Genomic DNA, 16,477 nt, shown 5'->3' with positions numbered 1-16,477 from the left:
AATCTGGACCCTGCTATAATGTGGTACCGAAGCCCAACACTCGTGTCAGAAGATATCATCATACTATGACGAATTTGGTATCGGCAGACCGGTAATGATTAAGGCATTGTGCCTGTGCATTTGCGTCACGATCGAGTGATGCAATCACCTTAAAATCGTACTTTCTGTCTTTGAACCCTCGGGTTCCTTTTTGTGAGCGGCATCCATCTTGTGGTTGCCCTTACATAGTCAATCGAGCTGAAAGGACACGTAGACCTTTCCTGACTCCTCTGTGACCTGGGCGAGCTGCCTTCACTGCCTCCAGCCAAACCTGTTCGGGCAGCCCCCAACCCAATGGCCAAGCGAGATTAACATCAAGGCGCAACATGTCATAAACCATTCACTGCATACAAACCACGCTTTATCATACACACACCTGTCTCTGTTTCTTCTTTATGGCTAGTTTTACAAGGAGGAGGTGCCCGATTTTATTGGGGTTTCAACGATATCTGATGGAAGTTCTGGGCCTTGCTGGGTAATCCATCACAAACTGGACAAACGAAAATATGGGCTAGCCATCATGACTCTGCTTTTCCTTTGTTGTGAAAATATGTATATGACCAAACTGTAAACCTAGGAATTCTTGCCTGAAGAGTAATATTGCGTATAGGAAGAGAAGGCTGGCTCTGTAAAAACGAACAGTCTCCTGAGAATATACACACAGTGCTGTTGTACTTCTAGGACGCTTGTTACTTGGTTGCAGCCAATAAACTCGATCCTTGACATCACCTAGAAGACTCCGTGTTTCTGTGGTCCAAAACAGGAAGAACTCAAGAGGTCTCTGGGTGTTCCCCTGGCACCACCGGGTTCCTAAAAACCCGGCACCTCAGTTGGCGCCCAACTCGGGGCGGTATCAAGCGGTGTCGGTCCAAGCCAGATGTTCGTGAGGAGCTTTGTGTGAAAATTCCAGAGGACGGCCAGCCACTTCAGCGACCCCTGTATGTTGACGTGGTTCCGAAGGTCTTTGCTGCGAGGTTCACCGCGTCCCGACGGCTACGAAGGACTGCTGCCCTGACTATCGCCCTGTTTTGGACCCATTGATGTTTGGTAGAGCGAAACGATAGACGAGTCTTCTAGTGACGTCATCGATCTTCAATACTTCAGTTAAGTATAAGTGGAGCGTCTCCCAGTCCTTAGTTTGATTCTTAGTTTTTGGTATCCTTGAGATACGTTTTGTTTGGAACTTGCAAGCGCCAAAACCAAGGGACTCGTGTATTCACGAGAATATCGTAATCGATAATCCTTTGAAGTTTGAAGCTAGACTAGAGAGCGAAGATGCCTGGTCTTAGCAGACTTGGAAACTTGTTTTGTCTTGGTTATAGTAAGGACTCCCGATTAGAGGATTCGTGTCCGGTTCCTCCAATTGGAACTCCAACATATGAGCTCTATGTGAAGCACGGCGTTGGCCCTATCACGTACAATGAAGTGTGGATAAAATACACCAGAAATGATGGTGTTTTAAAATGGCCTAAATACGGTAGCTTTGATACAGAAATCCTAGATAATATAGAGGTGAAACTTTTTAAGAAGAAAGCCCGGCCGGCGATGTTTGACTCTTTTCGCCTATGGCGCAAGGAAGCCAAACAGAAAGAAATGAAATTAGCAAAGAAAAATAAAAGAGGTATGTCAATGGTACAAGCTGCCGTTGCATACAGGGATAATGAGGAAGAGCAAGAGAATGAACAAATGCTTAGAGGTAGGAAGCTAGCAGTAGATAAATGCTACCCAGTTCTGCCACAAAAAGGACAAGGATCAACTGAGAAACTTGATAGCGATCCCTTAATGTCCCATCTACTAATTTCACCACCCCCCTATGCACAAGATGCTACTGCACCCCCGCGACGCTTTGTTATACCACGCCCCGCCGCACGAACTCCAGTCCCTGTTCAAGCACCAGCCCCTCTTCAGCTGGTTTCTACTTCTCCGGCGCAGCCCTCTCAATGGCCGCCGCCTTTGCTACATACCCCATCTACCTCTTCTATGACTTTGCCTACTGCTCCAATCGCTTATCCTAATACTGTTTCTGCTACTGCCTCGACTTCTGCTTTACATCAGCCTGTCTTTTCTGACGTTTCTGCCGTTCCACCAGTTTCTCCTTCCGTTCGACAGAGAGTAGCAAACACTGTCACTGGTCTTTTCTCACCTTTCTTTGGGTCGCCTAAGACGACCCCTAATACAGAACGTAGACAGTTGCGGAGTCGACTGCCTGACTAACACGAGAGAGAAGTGCTGAATGAGTTAGCACGTAAATGGGTTACTGATACTGTAAAATATGACGTTCAGTCTGTTATGGAAGTTTTCCATCAGTGGGAAGCCTCTACACAGAGATATGTATTTGAACAGATGTGTGTATATCTCCGTGAAGATTTGAGGGGAAATGATCCAGAATATGATATGATATGAATGAATTATTCTGTGTACGATTTAAGTTCGCAGAAGGCATGATTGTGGGTGCTGATGTTGAACCAGCAATAGAGATGTTGTTGTCTTATAGGAGTAAAGGAAGCAATTCTAGATCACTGTCCGATCATGACATGCCAGGTAGGAAAAAGGCGCGACAGTATCCCATGACAGAGGTTCCTCCAGTTTGGAGGGAAGGCGATGCGAAAGCGAATCCAGCAATTCCGCCGCATTTTCAGCGTGTATGGGTACACGTTCCCTGGAAAAGATCTGAAGTTTTAGCTCTAAAACAGACATTGCCTGATCCCCGTAGGAATCCTGCAGGTTAAAATAAGGAGTTATCACAAACTGCCAGCTCCTGTATCATGAATTTAGCCGACGTAGACATGTTGTTTGGAAATGTTGTTCCACAGCCTTTATGGGGAAAGATTCATCATGCAGATCATGATCAAGAGTTAGGTGACACATGGGCAAATATCGCCGCTACTGATGCTAGACAAGTTGGTGGCGCTAAACCTGAGCCTTTAGTAGCGGAACTCCCTGGTTGAATTATCACGTATATGAAGACGTTGATGCCCGAATTGCGCGTAAATTGGGACAAGTTGTCTGCATGCAAACAGAAGAAAGACGAGAATGTGTCTGACTTTTTCACAAGGTTTGAAGAGACTTTCACCGATCATAGTGGTCAGGATATGGCTACAGAAGGTGGCCAGAGATTGTTTGTAGACAAATTTGTACATAACTTACTTCCTGAACTGTGTAATAAATTGAAAGATTCAGAGAGTGCCTGGGCTGTTTCCACGTCAGCACAGATTTTAGCCACAGCCCAGTACTACGAAAATAGACGCAAAGACGAGCTAGAGAAGGCAGATAAAAAGACTAAAGAATTGAAAACTAAAGTCCTTCTCCAGCAAGCTTTTCCGCCTCGTACTGCTAGTCAGCACGACTATCAGCAACCTCAGCAGTATTCAAGAAGCTCGCAAAGAAACGAGTCTTCTTAACAGCGTTTACCGTATGGTCCGAATCAGTGTGCGTATTGCAAGGAAGAGGGTCATTTCAAGAGTAGTTGTCCAGCTTTATTGCGACGTTTGAATGGTGTTTCAGGTGCAAGAGGTAGAGGTATTCAACAGGCTCCTAGAGGTAGGGGCCATGGAAATTTCCCCCAGAATACTCGTCCTTTTCCGCCTCAGAATTCCATGAACAGCTTTGACCAACAGAATAATGCGTCTTCCAGGACGACTCAGTACTATACTGACGACTACTATGCAGAGAATGAGAATGAGGGTAATGATTGCTAGGACAGCCATGGACAGAGAGAGGGAGTTGTTTCAGTTCCAGTAGATCAGAATGGACCTTATGTTGAGGTGATTAGATCAGGTGTGTCAGAACCTTTTTTGTTGGATACTGGTGCTACAAAGAGTTCTATGATGCACTCAAAACGCCCTGGCGCACCTCTGTCTGGCGAAATGAATGTTTCAGTAGGTTTTTCTGGCGCCCCGGTTAGGAACCCGATCTCTAGTCCGATGTCCCTTTCTGTTGGGCCATGTGAATTAGAAGCACCCCTTATTCTTACAACAGGTTGTGGTGAAAACTTGCTAGGATTGGATCTGTTAAAAAGATTATATGCGACTTTGTACTGTTCTCCTTCGGGAGTACAACTTACCTTAGGTAAGAAAGTGATTTCTCCAATATACTTGTCAAGGGAAAATATTCCAACAGAATTGTCTTCCCTTCCAGATATACTGTGGGCTACTGGATCCAATGATGTGGGTCTTTTGGAAATAGCGCCATATGTTATAACATTGAAAGCCAATGTTAGGTTGCCACGTATTCCGCAATACAAGATCTCCAGTGAAGGCGAAAAAGCGTTGTTGGCGATCATTTATGATTTGATTGAGAAAGATGTTATTGAAGAGACAACAGGCAACATTTGCAATAGCCCTGTTCTGCCTGTTTTGAAACGAACTGACCCGTCTCAACCACCTGTCTACAGATTTGTGATTGATCTTAGCGAAGTGAATAAGATTGTTGTGCCACAGTTTCCAGTTGTTCCTGATATCACTGCCCTATTGACTATGGTTCCAGCGTCAGCCACTTGGTTCTCGGTGATTGACTTGAAGAATGCTTTCTTCAGCATCCCGATTGCCGAGGAGAGCAGAGATATTTTTGGCTTCAATTTAGGAGGCCGAAGCTTCCGCTTCAAACGCGCTCCTCAGGGCTACTGTGAAAGTCCATCGATATTCAGTCAGGCTCTGAAATCACAGCTTGACACGATCATTTTACCTGATGGTGCGACTCTCATTCAGTATGTCGATGATTTACTAGTTGCTGCAGATACTGAGGAAATTTGCAAGCAAGCCACTTTGTCATTGTTACGCCATTTATGTGATATGAAGCACAAAGTCTCTCTTTCAAAATTACAATTTTGTCGACAAGACGTGACCTACTTAGGTCACATCTTATCGAAGGAGGGAAGGAAGCTGACCCCAGAGAGAATACAAGCAATTGCAAAATTGAGTGTCCCAAAGACACAGAGAGAAGTGCATGCTTTCTTGGGCATTACATCATATTGCAGACAATGGATACCAAATTTCTCCTTGTTGGCCAAACCTTTGGTGGCATTAACTTGCAAGGATACACCAAAACCCATTCCGTGGTCTGAAGATTGTCAGAAAAGTTTTCACGAATTACGTGATGCATTGTGTTCGGCTCTTGTGTTGGGTAACCCTGACTACAGTAAGCCTTTCACGTTATATGTCCATGAGAAGGAAGGTTGCGCATTATCAGTCCTGACACAGTCCTTTGGGGACAAACAGCGTCCATGCGCGTACTTTTCAGCAACTCTAGATCCCGTAGCTAAGGCATTGCCAAGTTGTTTGAGAGCCACTGCGGCAGCAGCTGTCTGTATTCGACAGTCTGCTGGGTTAGTAATGAATAACACTCTGATCGTTATGGACCCACATGCAGTAGACATTTTGCTAAACAGAACAAGGACACAGCATTTAAATAGTGCTCGATTGTCAAGTTATGAGCTGACACTGTTAGCGAGTCACATACACATAAAGAGGTGTGATACACTCAACCCAGCCACGTTATTGCCCATTCCAGTAGAGACAGATGAGGTCGAACAACACGACTGCTGTTTTAGGACAGAAGAAGAGACAGAAGGGAGAGTAGACTTGCAGGATACTCCCCTTCCTGAATGTAATGATGCTTTATGGGTTGATGGTTCGTGTTTCAAATTTCCGAATGGTGATACAACAGCAGCATATGCTGTGACAACGTTGCATACGATTGTAGAAACTGCACATATCCCACACAATTCTGCGCAAGCAGCAGAACTAATTGCACTTACAAGAGCGTGTGTGTTAGCAAAAGGAAGACGAGTGAATGTGTACACAGACAGCCAATACGCCTTTGGCGTGGCTCACAGTTTTGGACGATTGTGGCGTGAACGTGGGTTCCTGACATCGCACGGTGCAAAGATTCAACATGGTCAGCTAGTGAATGAGCTTCTCGAATCACTAACCTTGCCACTACAAGTGGCGATTGTGAAATGCAGTGCACACAGAAAGGTGACGGATGATTTTGGTCATGGGAATGCATTTGCAGATGAAGTTGCAAAAGACACTGCAAGGAATGTGATGAGTTGAATGTATGTTGCAGGCCCCGCGAGATGGATTGGTGACGTTGGCATGTGTGAAGACACGATTGAGAGTGTGAAGTCTATTCAATCCGATGCCACAGAGAAAGAGGTGAATGAATGGAGAGAAAGCAAGGGCAAATTGGATTCGAATGGTTGTTGGGTCGAATTGTCAGAACATCAGAGATGGTTGTTACCTGATGCGTATGTGCTTGCAGTGGTTACAATGGCTCATGGAATGGCTCATATCAGTGTGAAAGGGATCTGTAAGTTGTTGGCTCCAGTATGGCAGAATAGTGGAATACCCAAATGTGCAGAGAACGTGGTCAAGAACTGCATGATGTGTCTGAAGTACAATCCTGGTAGGGGAACCCCAACTCCAGCTGGTCATTTTGCACCTCCAACGTACCCGTTCGAGGTTTTGCAGTTAGATTTCATCCACATGGAAAGGTGCGACAATCTGAAGTACGTACTCGTTGTTGTTTGCGCCTTTTCCAGGTGGGTGGAAGCGTATCCCCTTAAGGACAATACTGCCTTATCCACAGCGAAAGCCCTTGTCAAGGAATTCTTCCCTAGGTTTGGAATGCCGAGAATGATCTGGAGTGATAACGGGAGTGAATTCGTGGGACGAGTGATGAAGAGAGTCTGTGAGAGTCTAGGCATACACCAGAAGTTCCACGCTGCAAATCACCCCCAATCAGCTGGATTAGTAGAATGCTATAACAGCACTCTGAAGTTGAAGCTTGCCAAGATCCAAGCAAGCACAGGTCTTAAATGGCCTGACGCTCTGCCCTTGGCGCTCCTATCTACGAGAATGACTGTCCACTGTAGAGTGAAACTTAGTCCCTATGAAATAGTTTTCGGCCGTCCGGCCAACATATGGGGAGTGCCTAGACCCAAAAAGTTTAGTGAGGTAGAGCATCCTGTGCTGCTTGACTATTTGTACGAATTGACAACTAAATTACGTATTTTGCACCAACAGGTTCACAGTTCCCTACCACCAGCTTCTGATGATCCAGGCCACGCTATTGAACGTGGCACATGGGTTTTAGTACACAACTTCCAGTGAACAAAGAACGAACAGCCTCGCTGGACGGGACCCCACCAAGTGCTGCTGGCAACCTGCACCGCAGTCCGTGTGCACAGCAAGAAAAGCTGGGTGCACGGCGTGCACGTTAAACGAGTACCTTTACCTTTGCCCTATGACCGGTGGGTCCAGAAGGGAATTGCTGACTCTGAGACCGAGACTGTGCCTCGCTTCTTGCCGTTCAGTGATGCACGTTTGAACGAAACTACTTCTGAAGAGGAAAGCGACAACATTCTGCAAGGATCTGTGCCACCGTCAATGCAATTGGACACTCCTGAGCCTGAACTCCTGTTTCAAGACCATGCAACTCCTGGTCGAAATCGCTATAACTTAAGGCCAAGACCTATGACTATGGACAAATAAACACATTTTTCTTTTTTTGATTGTGCAGCTCTCTCATCCAGGAAACTTGCTCATTTTTGATTTTCGAACCGCCATCCGGTTCTGCTGCTAGGGCCGCGGCTGCCCAAAGTCTTTGGGGTGCAGCCGAAGACGGTTAGGTCGACGGTTCTGGTCGGTCTAAGGGAGTTGCCCTAAACTGACGGAAGCACTCCTTAGGAGAATCAACCTCCCGCCGCGGGCAGCAACTTAGAGGATGGAGTTTCCCAAAATAGAGAGACCTGCCAGATCAACGAACTCTGAAAGTAAAATATGCACTGTGATGGCAAGAAAACAGTTTTCAATAACATGCATTTTTATGTTGTGTAGCATAATGATGTTTTTGATTGGTTATGCTTTATTCACTTTTCGAGTTTCATTTGCATACACTACACAACCATCACCTCCTCCTACTGTTTCCCCGCACTCCTTTCACCCTCTACCTGAACACGAGCCTGCCAGAAGACTAGAATTTGTAAATAACTAATTCGTCCAACTCCTACACCAGCACCAGTCTATAATGAACACAACAAATTGTTGGGTATATGGACTCATGCCACACACGACAGATAAGGGTATCCCGTATTTTGTCCTGCCATTTGGCTACCATGGTTCGCTATGGGCTTTTCGAGCAATGTTCCTGTTTGCCCTCGAACCATATGTCCCAGGAAAAAACTCAAGCAACAAGGCACTTGTGGCGGGAATTAGAAATATGAGCAGGGATATCGAGACATTTAAAACGATCCCCAGAGGTGAATTGACGCCTTACAGTAAATGGAATGTAACTCAATATGGAATTTCCTTGACTGAGAGTCAGAAATCAACGAAATCCTCCCCAATCTGGATAGTACCCCACCAAGGTCACCTATGTCTGCAGGGAAATGGCAAAAACCCCAGAGCCCAGCTAGGGAAGAGTGTCTGTACCGAAACTTATGTCTTCTCATCTCAGACATCTCCTTCATTTTTAGCAGCTACGGGTACCTACTTCGTCTGCCACGATAGAGCATACACATGGTTGCCCCCTGCCTTTTCGGGCACATGTTTAATCTCGTTTCTGCTGCCACCCACCTACACGGCCGAGGCAGATTACCATTGGACAAGGACAGTTAGGGGTGTTGTGAGTAAAGACGACACTGCGGAACAGGAGTTTGGAGATTTCGCAAAAGGTTTTCTGCCGTTTTGGGGGCCTATGGTGAACAGCAGGAACATTCGCCAACTGACGAGGGTAGTTGAATCCGCCGTGATTGAAACGGCTGGTGCCCTTAGTAACTTGACTGCGGAGCTCCAGTCGGACCGCCTTATGACACTTCAGAACAGGGTTGCCCTAGACGTCATACTTGCAGATCGTGGTGGGGTATGTAGAGTGATCCAATCCAGTTGCTGCATTTTCGTCTCTGACAATGCTCCGACAGTATACCAGGCCATCTCCAAACTACACAAGATCTCGGATTCGATTCACGTGGATAAAGGGGACTGGTCCTTACTGGGGTGGTTCTGGGAACTGATATCTGCCTGGGGATGGAAAATTCTGATATTCATTGGAATGATCTTAGCCATTCTGTTCCTGTTCTGCTTATGTGTACAGTGCGCTCCTGCAATATGTGGCCTCTGTGCTACATCATGTGTAAGGAAGCCTGTGTCAAGAGATGAACTGAGCAACAGGATGATGCTACAGCAGCATCTCCATGACTTCATGAATACAGATTTGGACTCACATTAGCATGAGTTATTGCCTATATAAGGGCAAAAGGAGGGTCTGTGGTACTGAAAATCTGGACCCTGCTATAATGTGGTACCGAAGCCCAACACTCGTGTCAGAAGATATCATCATACTATGACAAATTTGGTATCGGCAGACCGGTAATGATTAAGGCATTATGCCTGTGCATTTGCGTCACCATCGAGTGATGCAATCACCTTAAAATCGTACTTTCTGTCTTTGAACCCTCGGGTTCCATTTTGTGAGCGGCATCCATCTTGTGGTTGCCCTTACATAGTCAATCGAGCTGAAAGGACACGTAGACCTTTCCTGACTCCTCTCTGACCTGGGCGAGCTGCCTTCACTGCCTCCAGCCAAACCTGTTCGGGCAGTCCCCAACCCAATGGCCAAGCGAGATTAACATCAAGGCGCAACATGTCATAAACCATTCATTGCATACAAACCACGCTTTATCATACACACAACTGTCTCTGTTTCTTCTTTATGGCTAGTTTTACAAGGAGGAGGTGCCCGATTTTATTGGGGTTTCATCGATATCTGATGGAAGTTCTGGGCCTTGCAGGGTAATCCATCACAAACTGGACAAACGAAAATATGGGCTAGCCCTCATGACTTTGCTTTTCCTTTGCTGTGAAAATATGTATATGACCAAACTGTAAACCTAGGAATTCTTGCCTGAAGAGTAATATTGTGTATAAAAAGAGAAGGCCGGCTCTGTAAAAACGATCAGTCTCCTGAGAATATACACACAGTGCTGTTGTACTTCTAGGACGCTTGTTACTTGGTTGCAGCCAATAAACTCGATCCTTGACATCACCTAGAAGACTCCGTGTTTCTGTGGTCCAAAACAGGAAGAACCAAGAGGTCTCTGGGTGTTGTTCCCCTGGCACCACCGGGTTCCTAAAAACCCGGCACCTCAAACCAGCAAACACTGCAGAGCACATACCTTGTCCTTGGTGCCAGGAGATGCAAGGACAGAATGTATAGGTATGGGTGTATCACTCACAGGGTTTTTACAGTGTTGACTTACACGCATCAATACTTAAGACTTGAATGATGGATTCGGCAATATGGTGGTATAATAACAAATATGCCTGCGCTCGGGCCTCATGGTATACTCCCCTAGTTACACCATGAATGATCAGATCAATGAGATCATCTTCTGAGCAGCTGTAGTGCCCCCTGCCCTCTGTGACTGAGAAGTGCAGTCTGTCTCTGGCTATTGCCCTTCCATTACTGGTGCTTTGCAGCAGTTTTTAAGATCTTCTTAGAGTTTCTCGTTGCTCAAATGGGTGTAACTTCTGATATTTATTAGTTTTTCCTCTTGTTCATTGCTTGATTTTGCTTTTGAGTAAGTTTCACTCATAGCCATTGAAATGCCACTCATAACTACACTGAATTAATTTTTTTGTTTTTACTCATAGCGATCTGAAACCCTCAGCAGGTAGGCTTCATTTGGGCGTGGGTGAAGGCCTTTGATGTCTAGATTTAATGTGCTGTTGCGGCAACTTAAAATAAAGCTGGTGCCTGGAGGTGTCTGACTCAGGTCAATCAGTTCGTGTGAGGTCACAGTGGGGCGGGTGCGTTGCCGGGAACGAACAACAGGCAAGGTGCTGCCTCCAGGATCCATGTCTGGAATATTTTCAGACAGAGACACCTGCCCTCTGATCGATTGATTGATTGATTCTCCACAGGGCACCGGAGCACCTTCATTAGGAGGCTCTGCAGTGTGTAAACATTACAACAATTGAGAAAGCATGCTCTACAAGCACAGCGCATGCCAGTGCGATCGCTCAGGGCTGCGCAGCTGAGTTCCTCGAGGACGGCTCCTGCAGTGTTCCCCGAGCGCTATAATTGCGTGACTAAAGCATTTTAGTCTATTGATGTGGACACCAGCAGTAACATGTGTTAGTCTCACTCCTGATGCGTGGTTCTGGGCAGGGCTAGATGCATTCCCTCTTTGCCTTGCATTGAAGAAGCTGCCATGTCAGGCAGGAGACAGCCTTTTTGGCTTCAAAAGTCGGGACTGTCCTGTGTGAATCGGGCCTATTGGCACGTATGCACACGAGTATATTGTGGAAGTACCCTAGCCCCACGGAGCCTTTGGTCATTATTCATACATGCCAATAGACCCGATTCAGGCGGGAGACTACCGATTTTTCAAGCCAAAAATGCCTTTATTTTAGCCGTCTCTTGCCTGAAATTGCATTTTCTACAACAGAAGTCAATGGGGGATTTTCATTCTCCTGATTTTCTATTTTAAATCTCCCCCTCCCTGTCCTGAAATGTTGCCTGTGTGATTATTACTGGATTTTGAGACTCTTCACAACCTGGATCCAGAGCACAAGTCACCATGGGGCTGCTGCAGGAGCCTTGCTGTCACCGAGGGGGCGTGGCCAGCCACAGACATTTGCATACCCAGTGGCTCTGGGTATGCAACACCCGATTCATCAGTACAGGCGACACAGGCGTTTGTTTAACAGTAGAAGGAGCCCCTATACCGGTGCACACACAGGTATCATGAGGGTGACTGACACGTTACCGCTGTAAAGTCACCCTACCATTAAGAAGTTATATTTTCATTGTGATTGTGCGGACAGCACTCCTCTCCATCTTTTAAATCGATGCTTTCCGCGGATCACGCGCACTCCGAGGGGCCGTGAGAAGCGGAATCCTTTCAATTTTTGGAGGGTTTCTGTTCAAGAAACTCAATGAATGGTTGAAATGTGAGTTTACTGGGGGCGGTCGGCCTCGCGCGAGGTGTTCTCAGCCGCTGCCTCCGCGGGGTCACATGATGACACGCCCCTGCCTGAAGGAGCGGGAGGTGCAACGCTCCCTCCTGTCGATAGAGGTCAGGAGGCTCCAGAGGAACCTTCAGCGCGTCACCAGCACTCTGCATACCCACAATCCTGTGCGCGCCTCATAATGCTGCTTTACTTTCATTCTAAGATTAGGGCTCTTTACGGCATTGAAAACGATGAAGAGCGGACATTTAAGATCGAAGGGGCCAGAGTATCAGTCCTCAAGTTGGAAGGCACGAAACTCGGCATACTACGTTTTTAAGGGAAATTCCGGGTGATTAGTGTATTGTACTATATGCTATTAATAACGAAGCATTGGCAAAGCCAATAGTGGGACCTTCAATAATGAGTGTAACTGATGGATCGCGGTCCAAAATGACGCCCGAAACAAATAAAGTGTATTTGTAACGCTTGTAATCCTAAATCCGTATGCTTTCAACTGGTTCTTATGTAATGCAAAAATTTGCAATCATTTTACGCATGTAACCGTCAGTCCTTATGTTTTCAACTGCATCCTATGTAAAGCGCTCTGACACCTTCGGGTAAAGTTCGCGCTATATAAAATTGCATAAATAAATAAATAAATAAATAAATAAATAAATATTCGCCCCCACCCCCATTGTTTGAAACCGACTCTAGACGTAAATGCAGATTTTCCACAGTTTTAATGTAAAGAAAATCATGATTTTATTAAAAAAGGCACGGAGGCTAATATTATGCATATCCCTTTTATTCCTGCCCAAACACAGCAGCAACAACACTATAGAACTTAGAATATTACCATAACATTCCAGAACTAGAACATGTATAATAGTCCAAGCAAAGCAGCCATCTTCCTCTTTTGTTGCTGCTCGAACATAAGATAAGTACACCTTTTAAGTGCTGTTATTTAAATTCGATTTAGTAGAAAATGATTAATATTTATACCCAGAGATAAATAAGGTTTGTTTGGTTAAGATGATTGAGTCAAGTTTAAGGCGAAATGTATTATTAATGAGTATTTAAAATGTGATTTAAACGGGTGTAAGTCTTTCCCCACCGCTTCGCGCTGCAGCGCTAAGGGGCAGCCCCCGCGACTCTAGACGTAAATTATACATGTGGGATCCCAAGAGCTCAAGTCGCTGCTGCAGGGACCTTGCTGTCAATAAAGGGGGCGTGGCCACACACATTCATTTGCATACCCAGAAGCCTCTGCGGCAAACATCTGATTCATCAGTCCAGGCGACACAGGCGTTTGTTTAATAGAAGAAGGAGCGCCTGTAGCTGAGCACACAGAGGCTTTCATGAGAGTGACTGACACGTCACCTGCATAATGTCACCATACCAGTAGATAGTTCTATATATTCTCTCCACGGAAACGGTTGACATTATTTGAGGGTTTCTCTGCAGGAAACTCCGTGATTGGTTGAAATGTGAGTTTACTGGGGGCGGTCGGCCTCGCGCGGGATGTTCTCAGCCGCTTCCTTCGCGGGGTCACATGATGACGCGCCCCTGCCTGAAGGAGCGGGAGGTGCAACGCTCTTTCCCGTCGCTAGAGGTCGGGAGGCTCCAGAGGAACCTTCAGCGCGTCACCAGCACTCTGCATACCCACAATCCTGTGCGCGCCTCATATTGCTGCTTTACTTTCATTCTAAGATTAGGGCTCTTTGTGGCATTGAAAACGATAAAGAGCGGACATTTAAGATTGAAGGGGCCAGAGTATCAGTCCTCAAGTTGGAAGACACGAAACGTAGCAAAGCACACTACTTTTCTAAGGGAAACTCCGGGTTATTAAAGTATTGTGCTAGAGATTACAGAAGAAAGCATTGGTAGAGCAAATAATTCCCAATATAGGGACTTTGGTTAAGAAGTGTAACTGATGTCTTTGCCGCTGTTCCGATAAAAAGACTGTACGTTTTAAGGAACCATTTGCACAAATGTATGTTATTGCGGTAGGCGGTTGGATTGGTCATGCAAATGATCTTGACAGTAAGGGAGATGTGGCCACCACTATGGCGTAGCAATCCTTGCTGCTGACTCGCCGAGCTGTAATCCATCCGTCAAAGTTTTTCATTACTAGATTCACACACACTGAGGGGGAAAGAGCTATTGCCGAGTTAACTGCACTTTATCGCAGCCAAACTTACGATAAAAACTAAGGGGCATATTATCAAGGGGGTTTATCTCTGCTTTTTTGGCTTTAAAAGCCAAGAAAGCGGAAATAAAATTATCTCTCTATTACCTAGCTGTCGCTAACACCAGTTTATCACTAATGACATGCAAAGTGGGCGTGCCAAGATGTTAGCGACTGAAAACAGTTGCTAACATCGCTATCTCCTATTACCAACTTTTGGAGATATTCGCACTAAGCGCGAATATCTCCAAAAGCTAACACCTGCCCTGAGCAGTTCTTAGCCATGTTAGCCAATGGGAGGTGGATAACATGGCTAAGAGCATTAGCTCGGTAATGCATGAATATCGCTGACTTTTCAGCGATATTCATGCATTGCGGCGATTTTTATCGCATTTGCGATAAACCTTGGTAATACCAAGGTTTATTTGCGGTAAAAATCGCCGCAGCGCAGCGGTAAATTTTTGTCTCTAACTAAGCAATAGCGATAATTATCGCTATTGCTTGGTAATATGCCCCATAATCCCATTCACAAGCTGGTGCAAACTCCGCATAGCACCAGTTTACCAGCAATAGCAGCCGCAATAAACATCGCCACAGATGACCACAGCAACTGTCACTAATGAGATGTAGAGTAGGCGTTCCCGTGCCAAAAGCCGCGACAACAACACTCCTCAACATTCACAATGAACAGCCCGATTGGCCCTAAGAACACAGTACAGGCGATAAGGCACGTTAACACCAGGAAATTAACACCTGCTCTGACCTGGTGTAAAGTCGAACCACAGTCAGCACCACAAAAGGGAGCCCAGCCCAGAGCCACACCTGAAGAACAACAAATGCCATGGAGCCAACGATCATGCAGCTCAGACCACCAGGAGGGCCACAACACCCCCCCCTCCACCCCCCCAGGACCCCGATGCCGATAAACCTGTCAGTTACCGAGAATTATAACGGCGGCTTTTAATACCATAGACCGTAATACTTTAGGTGGCAAGCCTTTTTCTACTAAAGAGAAAAAACATCCTCAGAGCCAGAAATCAGATAGAGATGTTCAGCCCAAATCTCAAAAGGAAAATTGGAGTAACAACAAAAAACAGGTTAAACAGCTACAGAAACAGGAGTCACATCCCGCTTCTCCAGTGCCTACGTCTACTGAGCGCGCTTATGACTTGCGCGACCGCGCTATGATTAAGTTACCTGATCGATTTCAGGTTCCTGATCAACGTTCTCCTCGTTCTTAACAGGACACATTGGCCTCATTGTCCGGTGGTGGTGGCGGCGGCAGAGGATGGGGTGGCCAGCAGAATCGCGACCAGCTCGCCCGAAAGACGGGAAAGGCAAGCAGGATGATTCATCGCAGAAGAGACCCCAGTTTCAGAAAAAGATAGTTGCCGCTTTAACAGCGAGATATGCCACAGATAGTGAGCACTCAGCTTCGGAATCAGACATGGGCGCTGACGCTAATGGATAGCGCAGCGGAGATTACCATAGTGGAGAGAGGCCCTGCCTCCACTACTGAAGGTGACAGCGACTGACGAATATGTAGTTGTTGAGACAGCTGACACTAGAGTAGCTACCCCTGACAGGCTTTATGAGATTGTCCTTTTTATCGAAGGTGACATACAACGTACTATAAAAAGGTTTTTTGGGGGAAAATCTTACAACTACGTATGACATTTTGTTAGCAGAGGCTGACTGACCCTCAGCTTTTGTTCTCGTAGCTCCGAGAGGGGAGGAGGTAATCCTCCCTAGTTTCGCGCACACGGTATCGAAAGAGCATGCGCTGATTTTGCAGAAGAGTGGGCTAAGGCATTTGCGCCAGCTTTGTACAGTACTCACTGTGGGTGGGATACATTTTCCCCCCAACACGAGATTCACTTATGGTCTATGCCACAGCCTCAACCCCAATACCCCATGTGGCGTGAAGCGAAAGCTTCCGTGGCAGAAATCCTTGAACAATTGGAATATCAAGGTGTAACTGAAACCCGTTATTTATTGTGACCAAGCCTGACAGTTCTCACCGTTTGGTATTGGATTACCGGCAATTAAACTCACATAGCCGTACCTGCGCAGTACATGATACCCACGGCTCTGCTTTAGTGGATGGTCTTGTGCGTAAAAGGTTTAAAACCACACTTGACATTTCCAATGGTTTTTTTGCCCACAACTTATCTGGTGTCAGTTCCCAATGGAACAGTTTTACCAGTGGTGGCGAACAACTGCAATTTAAAAGACTGCCCATGGGCTATAAAATAGTCCCGGAGTGTATGCTGCCCGTATCGTCTCTCTTTTAGAG

The sequence above is a fragment of the Lissotriton vulgaris genome, unplaced genomic scaffold (genome assembly GCF_964263255.1).
Source record: "Lissotriton vulgaris unplaced genomic scaffold, aLisVul1.2 SCAFFOLD_451, whole genome shotgun sequence".
Taxonomy (NCBI): Eukaryota; Metazoa; Chordata; class Amphibia; order Caudata; family Salamandridae; genus Lissotriton; species Lissotriton vulgaris.
This window is presented reverse-complemented; position numbering follows the sequence as displayed.